The 15,609-nt window shown below is 49.6% G+C and overlaps 1 protein-coding gene across 1 annotated transcript in view; it reads right to left on the reverse strand.

Moving 5' to 3' along the window:
• The window catches only part of LOC144806000 (uncharacterized), a 47,012-nt gene extending 31,955 nt beyond the window's left edge, over window positions 1-15,057 (reverse strand). The window contains exon 1 of the mRNA XM_078672459.1: window positions 14,979-15,057. The gene's annotated coding sequence lies outside the window, so the exon portion shown is untranslated. The remainder of the gene's footprint in view (window positions 1-14,978) is intronic.
• Between the last annotated feature and the right edge of the window lie 552 nt (window positions 15,058-15,609).

The following is a 15,609-nucleotide window of genomic DNA, read 5'->3' on the forward strand; positions in this document are numbered from 1 at the left end:
GACCACCCTGCAGCAGCAGGCACCATCCAGCCCTCGACGTCTACTTAGTTGCAGTTCCCGCCGGAACTCGAGCGACTGGGATCGACGAGATCAAGCCTGCCCAGCTTCTAACAGCCCGATCCACAGTCCATGCAAAGCTGAGACCCGTGGAGGCGACCGGAAGCGTGGGGCACGCCATCTTGAAGTGACCACGAGACGCTGACCGTGCAGCCCACGAGTGACCCTCGAAGCTGTACACCGGGGTTTGAGAAGCCCCCACCCTGAGCTACTCCTGAGCCGAAGTTCAGCCCTCCACACTCGACGAGTGCTGCGTGGGGCCCTTTGGCACGATTTGGCTCAACGCGTTGGCCCGGTCACTTGCCAGCTGGCTTGTGGTCCCTGTGCCGACGAACTACCAAAGAAGACTCGTGAATCTGGTTGCTCCAGATCCACACCAGCTCCCCTGAAAAGGAGCCCCGACTCTGACCTTCCTGGTCCGAGTGAGAAGCAATCTTCCGATCCTGCGTGGATTGCTCTTACCAAGGCTTGTTTGCTCCAAACCTGAAGCCGACTGCACCGACGGTGAGAGCCTGCGTGGGACAGATCGTGACCTGCTCCTGGACGTCGCAGATGCCCCAGAGCCCACGTGACAGCGGAGAGAAGCTCCTCGACGACCACCTGATTGCGCCCGACATTGCCTGGTTCCGTCCTGGTTCCACCCTGGTCACTGCTGAGTGACCCAGACTCTGTCCCCTCTGCTTTCAGGTACTCTACAAACTTGAGTCCACCCTTGGACTCCACCGGACACTTCGTCTTCACCCTGCCTGCAGCCCTTTCAGCTCCAAGCACCAAGAGCCTGCGTGTCAAAACCCGACGCCACTTCGACCCTGTGCACCCACTTCCTGTGGGTGAGGTAACTTTGCTCCGCCGGTGTTCCCACACTGGTGCACACCTCTAGGGTCTGTGTGTTAAGTTTTGTTCCTCTAGGTTCAGCGGAAGTGTCCTTAAACTTTAACTATTTGACTTTTACGCACCATTGGTTAACATTGGTGCATGCGTGCGCTTTCCGCACATCTCCCGAATCCCGAGGGCCATTCCCGACTTCAGCATTGCTTGTCCTGACTGCTCCCAGCGATTCCCTAGGCCCTAGGCCTAACCACTGTTCGAGTGGCCTCTCTTATACCACTTGTTTAGTATATGGTTTGAGTGGCCCCCCGCCCTCATCCATAATTGTGCAACTTGTATGTTTAAACAGTGCTTTTGATTTAACGCTTGTGCCCTTTTATTCATAAAGAATACTGGGGATTGTTTTTAGTAATAAACACATATATTTTTATAATATATACTTGTGTGGTGTCCTTTCATTTGGTATTACAGGATTGTATGTGGTAAAACAGCTCGCTTAACACGACCTCTTAAGTTAAGCCTTTAGGCTGCTTAGTCCATGCTACCCCTAGGATAGCTTGTCTAATAAGGTTGACTTACAACCAGACACCATAAGGGATTGTTTGGTCAGGTAGTAGGTGGTTCCAGAATTGGAAACATCCCCTACCAGGCCAACTTCTCACATTGGTGAGCAGCGGTGCGGATTTGAGCTTGCTGTTGTTTTACCATTGCAATCTTTATATCAAATTGAAAGATCACATCAAGTACCTCTAGGTACATATAAAATCAAAAGCTTAGCATATTAAGTTCTACTGAACTTAGTAGTTGTAGGTTGAAGGGAGTAGCACACCCCTGACTACAACTCACTAGGAAGGTCCAGTAGGAAAACACTTAGTGTAGGTAAGTGCACCACTTACACCTCACTAGTAACCATGTCTGACACAGGAAAAGCCTCAGGGTCTACTCCTGTGACAGTTGACCCTACCCAGGCAACTTTTGGATATGACAAATTAACCCGCAGAGACTTGATTGCCTTGTGCAAAGCAAGAGGGTTAAAAAGGGGCAGAAGCCCCACCTGCCTAATCCTGGTAGAAATCCTAGAACAGGATGACTTAGAGAAGGCAAAAGCAGCTTCCCTAGATACAGGAACTGGAGGGAACCCCCCTGTAGTTGATCCCCCTGAAGAGGAGGATGATGATGACTTGGATGAGGACTCAGAGGTTGAGGACTTAGAAGTACAGGATCAGGGTAGCCAGGTTCCAGTTGGTAGGCTTAGCCAGGCCAACTTGGACCTACTGGGGAATGGAGAGGGCCAGCACCTCCCCAGAACCCAACATGTGATTCTCCCAGGCAACAGAAGAGTGAGATCTCCCTCAGGGGACTCTCATATTTCTAGTGCCTCCAGAGAATCAGAGAGAGGCATGAGTGCTTCTCAGAAAGCTGAGCATAGGGCCAGAATGAGGGCTGTCCAACTCCAAATAGAGAGGGAGGAGGTAGCCTTGGCTCAAGCTAAACTTAGCATGGCCCAAGCTAAACTTGCCTTGGCAAGAGAGAAAAAATTGTGTGGCTTAGATGCCACTGGTGGCAGCAATATTCCTAAAGAGAAACCCAGGTCCTATGATAGTAGAAACCTGACAAAGATTGTGCCCCCCTTCAAAGAAGGGGATGACATCCACAAATGGATGACTGCTCTTGAGAGAGCCTGCATGGTACAGCAGGTTCCTGAGGAACAGTGGGCAGCAATCTTATGGTACTCCTTTTCAGAGAAAGGGAGAGACAAGCTCCTCACTGTTAGACATGAGGATGCAAACAATTACAAAGTCCTGAAGAGTGTTCTGATAGATGGGTTTGGCTTAACCACTGAACAGTACAGGTTGAAGTTCAGAGATACCCAGAAGACACAGACTCAGGATTGGACTGATTTTGTAGATTGTGCTACTAAGGCTCTGGAGGGTTGGCTACATGGCAGCAAAGTACATGACTTTACAGGATTGTATAATTTGATTATGAGGGAGCAGATCCTAAGTAATTGTCAGAACCAGCTCTTACACCAGCACCTGGTAGACTCTGATCTGACCTCTCCCCAAGAATTGGGAAAGAAGGCAGACAAATGGGTCAGAACCAGGATTAGGCCTAAGAATCAGGACAGTAACCAGAAGAAGGAGTCTACCAAGCCTCAAGATAAGGGTGGGGATAAAAGTAAAGAAAAGACATCCCCAGGGCCCCAAAACTCCAAGGATGGGGGTGGGTCCCAAGACACTTCTTCAACTGAGAAAAAGCCCTATTGTTATCCCTGTAAACAGGTGGGGCATTACAAAACAGACAGCTGTTGTCCCAAGAATAACAATAAAGAAAATATACCTCCAAAGCCAGCTTCAACACCTCCTGTTACTGTCAGCAGTAATCCCCCAGGAAGTGGAAGCACACCCAGGAATCTGGGTGGGTTTACTTTTGGAAATCAGGTGGACCCTGGCCTATCCAGGTCCCCATCACCCAATGATCTTGTTTATGAGGCTGGCATGGGGTTTGCCAACTTCTCTGCTTGCCCAAATACTTTGAGCAAGTATAGACAAGAACCCATCATCAATGGTTTAAGAGTTGAAGCTTTTAGAGACACAGGGGCTAGCATCACCATGGTGGCTGATGGCATAGTCCCCTCTAAGCAACTTTTACCTGGTGCCACATACCAGGTAATAAACATTGATGGCATCCAAACAAATCATCCCATGGCAGTAGTAAGTCTCAGCTGGGGAGGTGTCACTGGCCCAAAGAGAGTGGCAGTGTCCCCAAACTTGCCTGTAGACTGTCTACTGGGGAATGATTTAGAAATCTCAGCCTGGGCTGAGGTTGAACAGGAAACCCATTCTAGAATGGTGAATTCCCATGGAAAGGTTAGTGAGGCTGTACTGGCTACAGCCCCAATCCAAGATGTCCTTCCTGAAAAGGTTGGTAGGGCTGAGAAACTCTCTGCCCCATCTTTAGTAAAAGCTCTTCCTGAACAGAATAGCAAAGCTGTTATGATAACAGCAGAAACCCAAACTGAGTCTCCTCCTGAAAAGGGTGGTGGGGCTGTGATGGCCACAGCCCAAACTCAAACTGACATGTGTGTTGTGAAACCTGAAATGATGGATAACTCCACACAAACTGAGAGCATGGAGGAGGAAGAGAAATCTCCCCCTCACCAGACTTTAGGACAGGATCAGCCTCCTCAGGGAACTGATCTTACCCCTGATGAAGGAGCTGCCCCAGAGGTGGTTGGGCCTAGCCTGACAGAACCTCTGATGTCAGTGGACCCTTCTCAGGTGGGACCCAGTCTGGAGCAGGTAACCTGCCCCTCTCTACCTTGCCTTAGCCAGCCCAGGGCTGCAGAGGACAAGAAGGACAGTGAGACCCAGAGGGCCCCCTGTCAAATAAAGCACCCCCATCAAAAGATTAGGTGCACCAAAACTAGTAGCCCTAGTAAGGTGAAAACTTTAAAAACTCCTAAGGGAGCCCCCTTAAAAACAGTTAGGGACCTCCCACAGATGGATTCTGTTGGGCACAGCCAAACCTGGGACCCAAAGGGCCCAAACCTGAACTGTCCCTCCAGCAAGCCAAACAGAGGGACCCAGCCTCCAGCTTTAGGTAGCCAGAGGTTGACCCTGAGAGCACAGTGCAACTCAGTTAAAGAAAGAAAGGCACACATGGTGGAAGATAATTGGAGGAAGCCAAGCCCTAACTTAGTAGAGCCTCACTTCAAAACTCCATATCCAAACCAGCCTTTAACTTTGCATAAACACACCCAAGGTAGTGATTCCCTATGGTGGAGACCCTCTAATACCCAAAGGGTGAGGGACTGCTTAGTGGACCATGAGACAGGGGGTACCCATGCTAGTGCAGGTACTTCCTTATATGGCCACTCAGGCAATATAGGCTTACCTGGCCAAGGATAGCCTTATCTCCTTTTGTTTGGGGGGGGGTTATGTAGGAAGGTGACTACCTGACTATGGTTACCCCGGATTTTTTTGCCTGTGTTTAGCTGGTTTTTGACTTAGTTGACCTGGTTCCCTGCTAATCAGGGCCCCAGGCCATCTGCTCTCTCTGTAAAATGGATTCCATGTACCCTAGGTACATACCACAAATTGGAAATGGACTCCTTGTCAGCCCCTGTAGAATGCACTATAGGTGCACAGGGCACAGGAGCCACTAAGGCCTACCAGGGGCTGCAGCATATCTTTTGCCACCCCTGGCTGGCTCTTAAATTGACACAACTGGCTGATCACTCAGCTGGGGTAAGGTGGTGTACACACCCCTTGCTTAGATATAGTATACCTATGTCTAAACCTATATCTGGACACATGTAAACCTGTGAGCCACTCCTATAGACAGGCCTCACCAATCCTGGAGGCTGGGTGCATGGTTTTTATGTGAGATGGAGCTCTAGCATGAGCTGAGCCTGTCTGCAGCCGTCGGGAACAAATCCCTAAGCTGTTTCAGGATAATGCCATACCATATACTATTAAGTGCCTTATAATCCTCGCGGTTATTTAGCAACTCTGGTTTGGCTTTATCAAAACATGTCGTGTAAGGTGTCATACGCTTTGGAATACCATCCCCTCGCCAGTTCTGGCGACGGGGATGGCATTCCACCCCTCTAGAGGGGTAAGACATGTTACTTCACTTTAATGCGGTTGATTTCTCCAAAGGCCTTAAGATCCACAAAATGGATGCCTCTGCCACAGACAAATGTCTGGACCCCTGGAGCTGACCGAAACCCAGTCAAGGGGGTCCTGGACAAAGGGTTTCCTGTCACAGGAGGGTGTCACCGCCCTCCAGACAGGAGATAGTGTATTGTAGCAGGGAGGTTTGAAAGAAACCAGACACTGCCTGGGGCGCACAAGGCTGCCCCTTGCATAATCCGGCCAAACCGGTTCTGGGGCACTCCAGCCCTCGTGCCAGGGCGGCCTGGATCAAAGGAAGGGGGTGTATCCACCCACTTCCTGGGTCCCACCCATAGGAGGGGACCTAGCAGGTAATCACGCCCACCAGATTCGAATAAGAGTGGGAGCAGTGCCAATGCACATCAGATTTCCTGGAAGAAACATTTGAAACGATATTCTGGACCCTTCGCCCTCCATCTCAACGTGGAAGCCCGAAGAATCTCCCTTGTGGTCAAGGAGTGACCACCCTGCAGCAGCAGGCACCATCCAGCCCTCGACGTCTACTTAGTTGCAGTTCCCGCCGGAACTCGAGCGACTGGGATCGACGAGATCAAGCCTGCCCAGCTTCTAACAGCCCGATCCACAGTCCATGCAAAGCTGAGACCCGTGGAGGCGACCGGAAGCGTGGGGCACGCCATCTTGAAGTGACCACGAGACGCTGACCGTGCAGCCCACGAGTGACCCTCGAAGCTGTACACCGGGGTTTGAGAAGCCCCCACCCTGAGCTACTCCTGAGCCGAAGTTCAGCCCTCCACACTCGACGAGTGCTGCGTGGGGCCCTTTGGCACGATTTGGCTCAACGCGTTGGCCCGGTCATTGCCAGCTGGCTTGTGGTCCCTGTGCCGACGAACTACCAAAGAAGACTCGTGAATCTGGTTGCTCCAGATCCACACCAGCTCCCCTGAAAAGGAGCCCCGACTCTGACCTTCCTGGTCCGAGTGAGAAGCAATCTTCCGATCCTGCGTGGATTGCTCTTACCAAGGCTTGTTTGCTCCAAACCTGAAGCCGACTGCACCGACGGTGAGAGCCTGCGTGGGACAGATCGTGACCTGCTCCTGGACGTCGCAGATGCCCCAGAGCCCACGTGACAGCGGAGAGAAGCTCCTCGACGACCACCTGATTGCGCCCGACATTGCCTGGTTCCGTCCTGGTTCCACCCTGGTCACTGCTGAGTGACCCAGACTCTGTCCCCTCTGCTTTCAGGTACTCTACAAACTTGAGTCCACCCTTGGACTCCACCGGACACTTCGTCTTCACCCTGCCTGCAGCCCTTTCAGCTCCAAGCACCAAGAGCCTGCGTGTCAAAACCCGACGCCACTTCGACCCTGTGCACCCACTTCCTGTGGGTGAGGTAACTTTGCTCCGCCGGTGTTCCCACACTGGTGCACACCTCTAGGGTCTGTGTGTTAAGTTTTGTTCCTCTAGGTTCAGCGGAAGTGTCCTTAAACTTTAACTATTTGACTTTTACGCACCATTGGTTAACATTGGTGCATGCGTGCGCTTTCCGCACATCTCCCGAATCCCGAGGGCCATTCCCGACTTCAGCATTGCTTGTCCTGACTGCTCCCAGCGATTCCCTAGGCCCTAGGCCTAACCACTGTTCGAGTGGCCTCTCTTATACCACTTGTTTAGTATATGGTTTGAGTGGCCCCCCGCCCTCATCCATAATTGTGCAACTTGTATGTTTAAACAGTGCTTTTGATTTAACGCTTGTGCCCTTTTATTCATAAAGAATACTGGGGATTGTTTTTAGTAATAAACACATATATTTTTATAATATATACTTGTGTGGTATCCTTTCATTTGGTATTACAGGATTGTATGTGGTAAAACAGCTCGCTTAACACGACCTCTTAAGTTAAGCCTTTAGGCTGCTTAGTCCATGCTACCCCTAGGATAGCTTGTCTAATAAGGTTGACTTACAACCAGACACCATAAGGGATTGTTTGGTCAGGTAGTAGGTGGTTCCAGAATTGGAAACATCCCCTACCAGGCCAACTTCTCACACCAAGGATCTAGCAGAGTGTATGATGTGAAGAGAGCAAGTGAGGGCTGCAAGAGGTTTCAATCAAAGATCAATCTTGGGGATGTTATTCGGCGGTGAGATGAGAAAGAATTACGTTTTGGTAGTAGTGAGTTTGAGATGGTTATCCGTGGGCCAGTGATGTGTATTTTGCAAGGTGGAATTGAGGAATATAATGTCTGGGAAGGTGATTTTGAGATACAGCAGAATGTCATCAGTGTACATATTATACTGGATGGTAGCGGATTGTAAGTGATTTGCCAGTGTTTCCAGGAATAGATTGAAGAGAATGGGTGAGAGAGCAGATCCTTGTGGAAAGCCAAGATTGAACGTATAGGGCTTAGACAGAGATGGATTCATTTGGACTCTCTGAGATCTGTTTTAGTGGAATCAAGAAAACCATTGCAATACGACCCCTAATAAGCCCATCCTTTGTTCCAATAGTTTCAGTAGTCTATCGTGATTAACTGTCAAAGGCAGCCATAAAGTTGAGCAGTATCATGGGGGATGATTCATTTAGGTCCAGCATTACTATGTCATCCACAAAATAAGTAAGTGCAGATTCAGTGCTCTGACCTTGACGGAAAACTGATTGGTGTTGGTCAAGGAGTTAAAAGTTGTCTATGTGGTTGCAGAGTTGGATCTATACACATTTTTCTAAGAGATTGGCAAGAGTAGGGATGTTGGAGATAGGCTGAAAGTTATTAGGATCAGAGCAGTCAGCGAGTTGTTTTTTTTTAAGTTGGGGTGTCCTGCTTCTAGGCAATCATGGATAGTGTTTTGATGTAGCGAGGCATTTACTATCTTAGACCATCGGTAGAATGAAGGTTTTGATCTCTTTGAATATAGATGGAGGTAGAGGGTCAGTGAAGTGATTAGATGGGTTTAATAATGAAAGGATTTTGTAAATGTCACTTTCGTTGATTGTGGAGAAGGTGTGGCACGAGGCATTGTTTTTGGAAGGGTGCCTGGATGGATCACTACCTTCAGTATACTGGGTGGTGAGTGAAAAACTGAGTGAGGAAACCGGTAGTAGTTCATTCACTAGTTGTAGCTCATTCTCTATCTTTGTGGTATTTTCCATGAACAAGGCAGCCAGTTCTTCACAGTCTGGGAGGGTGCTGGTTCCGGCGTGACTGCTGCTTGACTATTTCAAATAGTTTTTGACTGCATTTCTGGCTTGGTCAAACTGTGCTCTAAAGAAATTAGCTTTCACTTGCCTTACTTACTTCTGTTGTATGTGTTCCTCGTTGATCTTAAGCGTTTTAGAAGTTCTAAGGATGGAGAGGATCTCCAGGCTCTTTCTGCTAATCTTAGATTACGTCTTTCGGTGTTCAAGTTGTGGGTGAAATACAAAAACTGAATAGACAAAGAAATCCTCAGCACACAGTCATAGGTGTAGCAACAATTTGTTAAGTGCACGATGTAAGCACAAATTATACACAAGTTATTTCAAGTATTATTATTTTTTTTATTCTTTTGGTCTTGTTTCAGACAGCCAAGTATTTCATTGCTTACAAAGGGAAATCGTCCCACGACTTTCTCAAGGCTATGTCCTTTTTGATAAAGACCTTTCTTTTGTGGTGATCGATCCAACCCACAAAGGGATTCAGTATCTTGCGCGATGTCAATAAGGCAGTCCATGCATCTGAGGGATCCTATTTTGTCCCCAAATTCTTGAGCTTGTGAGTCAGACGGTTTTGTCCCAAACATCGCTCTCCCTGTAGCTCGAGGGCGATTTCCCTTTTCAGCGGTGGCTGCAGATTGTGCAGTTGCACATTCTTGACCTTGCTGGAGTCAAGGAACAGTTGTCGTTGGACCCCTGTGGCCCCCTGGACTGTGGGCGGAGAGGTGGGGCCTTGATTGCTGCCTAGCAAGGCCAAGGGGGAAATCTCCTGGGGTGCTGGAGACCGAATTCTCCTTGAGGGTGCTATGCGGTGCATGGGATGCTGCACAATATCACAGGCAATTACAACACATTTGACACAAAGGGTTTGCTGTCGAGCTGCATGTGGCCTGGTCCTACTGCTGCAGGCCATTTAGGTCGGCCTGGGAGGGTGTCAGACAGAGCTGCCTCCTCTTCTTGTTTCTTTGTCCTCCCCACCACACTCCAGAGAGGATAATACAGTGACTACAGTGCCCGCAGAAGCCTTTGGTGGCTGATGAACTGAGGTGGTTGACGCAACCCGGGTCTAGAGCACGGGGGCACCTGGTGTGCACACGATGGACAAGGACAAAACGGCCTGCTTTGCTAGGGCCAACACAATCACACAGTATACTACCCCTCGACACCCCCGTAAAGAATTACAAGACAAACCGGCACTGGCAATGAGGGGGAAGATGGCGCAACTTGCAAACCCTCATGTGTGGAGCTCCTGGCGGCCATCCAGGGTTCCAGGAATCTCCTGAAAAGACAAAATGAGACCGTGTCTATTGATGTGAACATATTGAGAGCCGATTTACGTAATGTAGCAGATAAAGTGTCCACGGCGGAGGGAGATATAGTGGACTTAAAAGGAGAGGTGGCAGCATTTAAGCAGCACGTGGCCCAGACGTCCAGTCACAAAGGCCCTTGAGTGCCGGGCCAAAGTTGCGGAGAGGCGCGCAAGGCACAGCAACATAAGAGTCCTAGGGTTCCCTGAGCAAGTTGAGGAGGACAGGGAGAAGCAATTCCTGGAGCAATGGATATGCACCCAGTTGCGTCCGTGAGGCTTATCCGAACTCTTTGCAGTGGACAGAGAACACAGAGCCATGGTGCCTTCGCCCCCCCCCGCCCCCTCTTCCCCCAGTACTTCCCCCCGGACTCCCTCCCAGGTAATAATCGCCAAAATATTGATCTATCAAGATAGCGACTGTATCCTCTGGGCTGCAAGAGAGACGGACGGGAACCCACAAGATGAATAGAGAATTACGATGGGCGAGGACGGCACCATGCATTGAAAACCATCAAGCTGGGTGCCTCCTCCTCACCGAACACTGAATCTGGGCCTGACACAGAGGATACTCCGGAAACACTGAACCCGATGATGTACATAGTCCTTGAAACCATCCTGAAAGCAGTTCCAGCGACGGAAGCTCCATGGAAAAGGGGACATTCACACAGGAACTGAACTACTGTTGGCTGCTCTGACATTTATAATAATTAAAGAATGAAGTGCATGTGGGCCACACATTTACTACTGGGGGGGGGGTGCCTGGAGTGGCAAGAGGGTAACGACAATCCAAATGTAACATTGAGAGTACTGCAACCTTATTGGGGACCCCCGCTGGACTACACTTCCCTTGACGGGCATTTTGTAGGTATTGTGATGGGCGGGCTAGGTTGTGAGGCTGGTTAATTTGGGAAGTTCAGTGGCCCCTGTTGGGCTGCGAGGGAAGCTGCGCACATCCTGGAACAAGCATGGGGAGGGCATTGACGATAGCGCTGTTGCACGTTACTGGTCCTTTGGGGGTGGAGGGAGCATGGCACAGTTTGGTTTGTTTTTTAGTAGTTGTTATATGCAGCACATGTGGAATGTGGATGGAGTGCACAGCTGATGACTGGAACAACACCAAGATAGATATTGCTATGGCAATGGAGGTTAAGTTCCTTAGTTGAGATGTAAGGGGATTGGGTACAATTTTGTACCCAATCCCCTTACATCTCAACTAAGGAATTTAACCTCCATTGCCATAGCGATATCTAGCTTGGTGTTGTCCCAGTCCCCAGCTGTGCACTCCACCCACATTCCACATGTGCTGCATATAACAACTACTAACAAACGAAGCACTTTGTTGACAGGACTCCTTCACTTCTTTCAGTGTGCAGGGCAGAGACATCAGCCGCTCCCCAGGGGTGGAGCCAGCATTGTGGAAGGCAGGCACAGCCCTATTCAGAGTACAGGTGCACTCCTCCCTCAAGATGCAGATCTCTCTATTCACCACTGGGTGACTCAGCCTGTCTCCTGGAATTCCCCAGCCCTGTCACTTCATGAAACCAGACATAGGAATACACATCCTAGCAGAGGCAGGTTTGAATGGTTAGAAAAGCAAATACCTATTTTCTAAAAGTGTTATTTGCAAACACAGAAAATTAAAATAAACTTCACTAAAAGGTGTATTTTATTATTCTGAGTTCAGGCATACTGATGGACGCAGTGCAACGAATGGAGCAGCACATGATATAATTCTTAAGCGACACCACGTCTGAGTGGCCTGCTGGCAAGAAACCCACCTGGATGATGCGGGAGCCAATAAGTTGACAAAAAAAAAATGAAGAGGCCAGATATTTCACTCATCCTATTTTACTTATGCGAGAGGTGTATTGATATGGGTGGCTCTTGGGACGCCGTTTGTCTTGCAGTACATGAAAGCCGACGTGAACAGCCGCTATGTCCTACTCAGGGCGATACTTGACAGACGGGATATCACTATCCTAAATATCTATGCCCCAAACATAGGCGATCCGGGCTTTTATCAGTCTATACAAAACATACTGGCCCCGGACCTGGACGCTCCTCTTCTCTGGATGGGGGATTTAAATTGAGTGTTGGATCCTAACTTGGACAGGCACCCTCCTAGACAGGGAAATAAGCCGCAGATGACCAAGAGGCATCGGGAGGTAATGGAGGACTTGGGAATAATGGACATAGGGAGAGATAGGCACCCAACGCAGAAATTGTATACCTGCCCATAACACACACAGCAGGTTGGACAGGGTCTTGGTGTCAGGGATGGAGGCCTTCCTAACGTGGAGGTGACCCATCTGGCTTGATTGCTGTCTGATCATGCCCTGATCAGTTGTGTGGCACACTGGGTCACCCCCCTCTCACCTACCCAGAACATGGCAAATGCCGGCAGACATTCTAGAAGACCTGGTTGGGAAGGAAACCACATCCCATGTGTTGACAGACTAAATGACAATCTACTGGGAGGGTGCGACCACCACTAGGGCATGATGACTATGCAAGACATATACCCAGATGGGCACTTCCTTATGACAGAAGACCTGAGTTACATAACCAATCCCTCACCGTTGTTTAATTTTACCATTCATAGGCTGCGGCAAGCAATCAATGCCCACTATGCGACGTACCGATCTGAACCCCCGGTGCTGCCGGCGCTGCAAACGCTACTGGTTGCACCTACTATTCGTAAACTAGTAACAAAACTCTAGACAGAGGTGTACAATGGGATAGATCTTGGATCTGATAAGAGTCTTACCCGAGGGAATAGCAGTTTAACTCCACCACTACCAGAAACATAATGGGACCATATTTGCAAGCTGACCGGTGCCCTCACACCCAAAGGTAACTTGCGCATCAAACATTTCAAATACATTCACCAAGTCTACCACACGCCTGTTAAACTACACAGATGTGGCCTTAGAGAAACTAATAACTGTAAAAGATGAGGAAAGCCGGAAGCTGACTTCTTACATCTGGTGTCTGGGTGCAGACGAGAGATGTTGTTCTGGGAAGGGGTATTGCAATACCTACAGGAAATGACTGGGATTGTATTGCAGTGCGTTCCGTCAGTATGTTTGCTATGCCATGTACCTCACGTAAAGGGTGCAATGGGAAATTTTGTGCGCGCTGCGCTGTTATTGGCCAAGCACCGAGTTGCGCTGCACTGGGAAAGTGCATTGGCTCCTACGACTAAGTGTTGGGTAAACGATATGATTTATTGTAATGAAAATCTTGTATTATATGTAGAGGAGCTACTGGCTACGTCAAGGCCCAGGGATATATGGGAACCTCTATGCCAATACCTGCTAGGTCTGGCTTCCACTGACACACAGTTTGATAAGCGTCACTACTAATATAATCAAATGATGTGCTGCCACATGATATGTTTAATTGGTCACTGCAAATGCTGATGAGTCAAATACTGGTATTGTTTGAACACTGTTGGGGTAAAACTCAGTCACAAATGGTTGTATGATTGTTCATGGCAGTGAAATTGTAAGTATTATTTCAAATGCCAATAAACAGACAAATATATTAAATAAATACTCAGACACTTAAAAAAAAAGAGAAGATGCAATAGGAACAGAAGAGACAACAGAATAGACAAATTGATATGATAGTCAACAATATTGTTATGTCTTTTAGCAATAAAAGCAAATTTTAAAAAGCTCAAACTTTCCCATTAATTTTTCACTTTCGAAAAAAAAAAAAGAAAAAAAAGGTGCGCACCCACTTCGCATGGCAGTTGAGGGTTAAGAGGGAAAAGGAATACATTGTGGAAATTAGAGGGGATACGGGAGGTGTTACAGTGTCGGACATCTAAAAGGCGCACATATTTGGTCACTTTTGCGAGACCTTGTACACGACAGAGGAGACGAAGGGAGAGACCCATGTTGAATATCTGGATGAGGTCACTCCTCCTCAAGTAACGGAGGCGCAGAGAGGGTCACTGGGAGCCCCATTACAGAGGAGGGGGTTCAGGGAGCAATGGGGACCCTTAAGCTTCATCAAGGCCCGGCCCAGAGGGGCGACTGCACAGCTTTGACTAAACATTTAACTCTGAGCTCATTGCACGTTTAGTGTCTATTTTAAACATGTGGCTGTCTCTGGGGGGGGGGGGTCACTGCATCTCAGAGTGAAGCTCTTATTTCAGTTATTATCAGTGCTTTAAATGGGCCGGTACTCACCGGTACTGAGTACCGGCACTTCTCATTTTTATCGCTTTGAGTACTGGCACTTCTCTGCTGCCAAGGAGAGTACCGGTACTCATCTAAGGACGTTTATGTTTGCTAGTGCTCACTAGCACGAACGAGGCTGTCTGACAGCCAAAGCACCTCTGTAACCCAAGCGGAGCCACCTCTAAACTATTCGGCAGGGCTCATTCGCATAATGTCCGGTGTTCCCCCCACACGCTGTGTTTGACAGAGCAGGGTCCATTCAGGCCCTGTGCTGTCAATCACATTCACACCATGGTGTGTATGTGTGCACACTGGAATCCAGGCATCCCGCTGACAGCAGCAATAGCAGCAATGAAGAAAGCTGTGGGAGATAAGGGGTGTAAAATGGCCTTTATCCCACCAAAGTCTTTTGAATGAGTGTCTGTCTGCTCGTGTCTGGGTGTTGGCCTGCTTGTTTACGCATGTTTGTGAGTGTGTGTGTGTGTGAGTGAAAAAAGCAAGTGAAAGAGGGTGTGAATCCAGACACTAGGGAGGTATTTTAAAGGACATAAAGTACCTTCACTTATTTTTTTTCTCATTTAAAGCATGGTTATTATACCAAAGCAGGGCTCGGATCCAGGGCCTGGGGCTCACCCCGACCCGGGACTCTTAACCCTGGATGGAAGACTAGATTTGAAGACTCTCGCTGTTGGCTCCAGCGCCATGCTTCCTCGCCCGCCCCCCCCCCCCCCCCTCTCCCCTCTCCCCCTGACAGCCTCGCACGTACCCGCGTCAGTCGCGCGTCTGTAGGAACGTGGCGGAGCGCTGCGTGGCGGCGTTGGCCTCGCGCGCCTCTCGTCTCGGGGGTCAGTTTGGTAACGTCGGGCTCGCGCGCCCCTCGTCTCTGGGGTCAGCGGTGGACAGCTGACTTGTCTGCGCTGCCTCGTGCTTTACTCTTTCCGGGTTCTTCTCTTCCTGTGACGTGGGCGTGTTCTCCCGTTTCATAGGTCCATCGGTCATGACACGCTCTCCAGGCCACGCAGCTGTCAGGTTCAGCCCCTGGGTCGCGCGCCCCGTGACCGCCTCACAGACCGCCGGTGCCCCGTCACCTCCAACGCCCCCATTCTTCTGGTCTGCTAAACCCTCCCCCGGGGCAGCCTGGCCCGGCCTCAGCCTGTCTTCAGCGGCCCCTCTCGGCTGCCCACACTGAAATGTCTTCTGCCTGCCCCCCTCGCCCCCCCTCCAACCGACACCCTCCCTGGGAGACACACCGACCGCCCAGGGTCACAGGCGGTTGAGAGGCGCCGAGATTCAAACTCCGCTCCCTGCTCCAGAGCCTCGGGCCCCCTCCCCTCTTCTGCCCCGCACTCCTGCGACCACTTTGAATGTGAACACCCCCCAGGCCCGAGCAGCTCGCC

The sequence above is a fragment of the Lissotriton helveticus genome, assembly GCF_964261635.1.
Source record: "Lissotriton helveticus chromosome 1_1 unlocalized genomic scaffold, aLisHel1.1 SUPER_1_unloc_39, whole genome shotgun sequence".
Taxonomy (NCBI): Eukaryota; Metazoa; Chordata; class Amphibia; order Caudata; family Salamandridae; genus Lissotriton; species Lissotriton helveticus.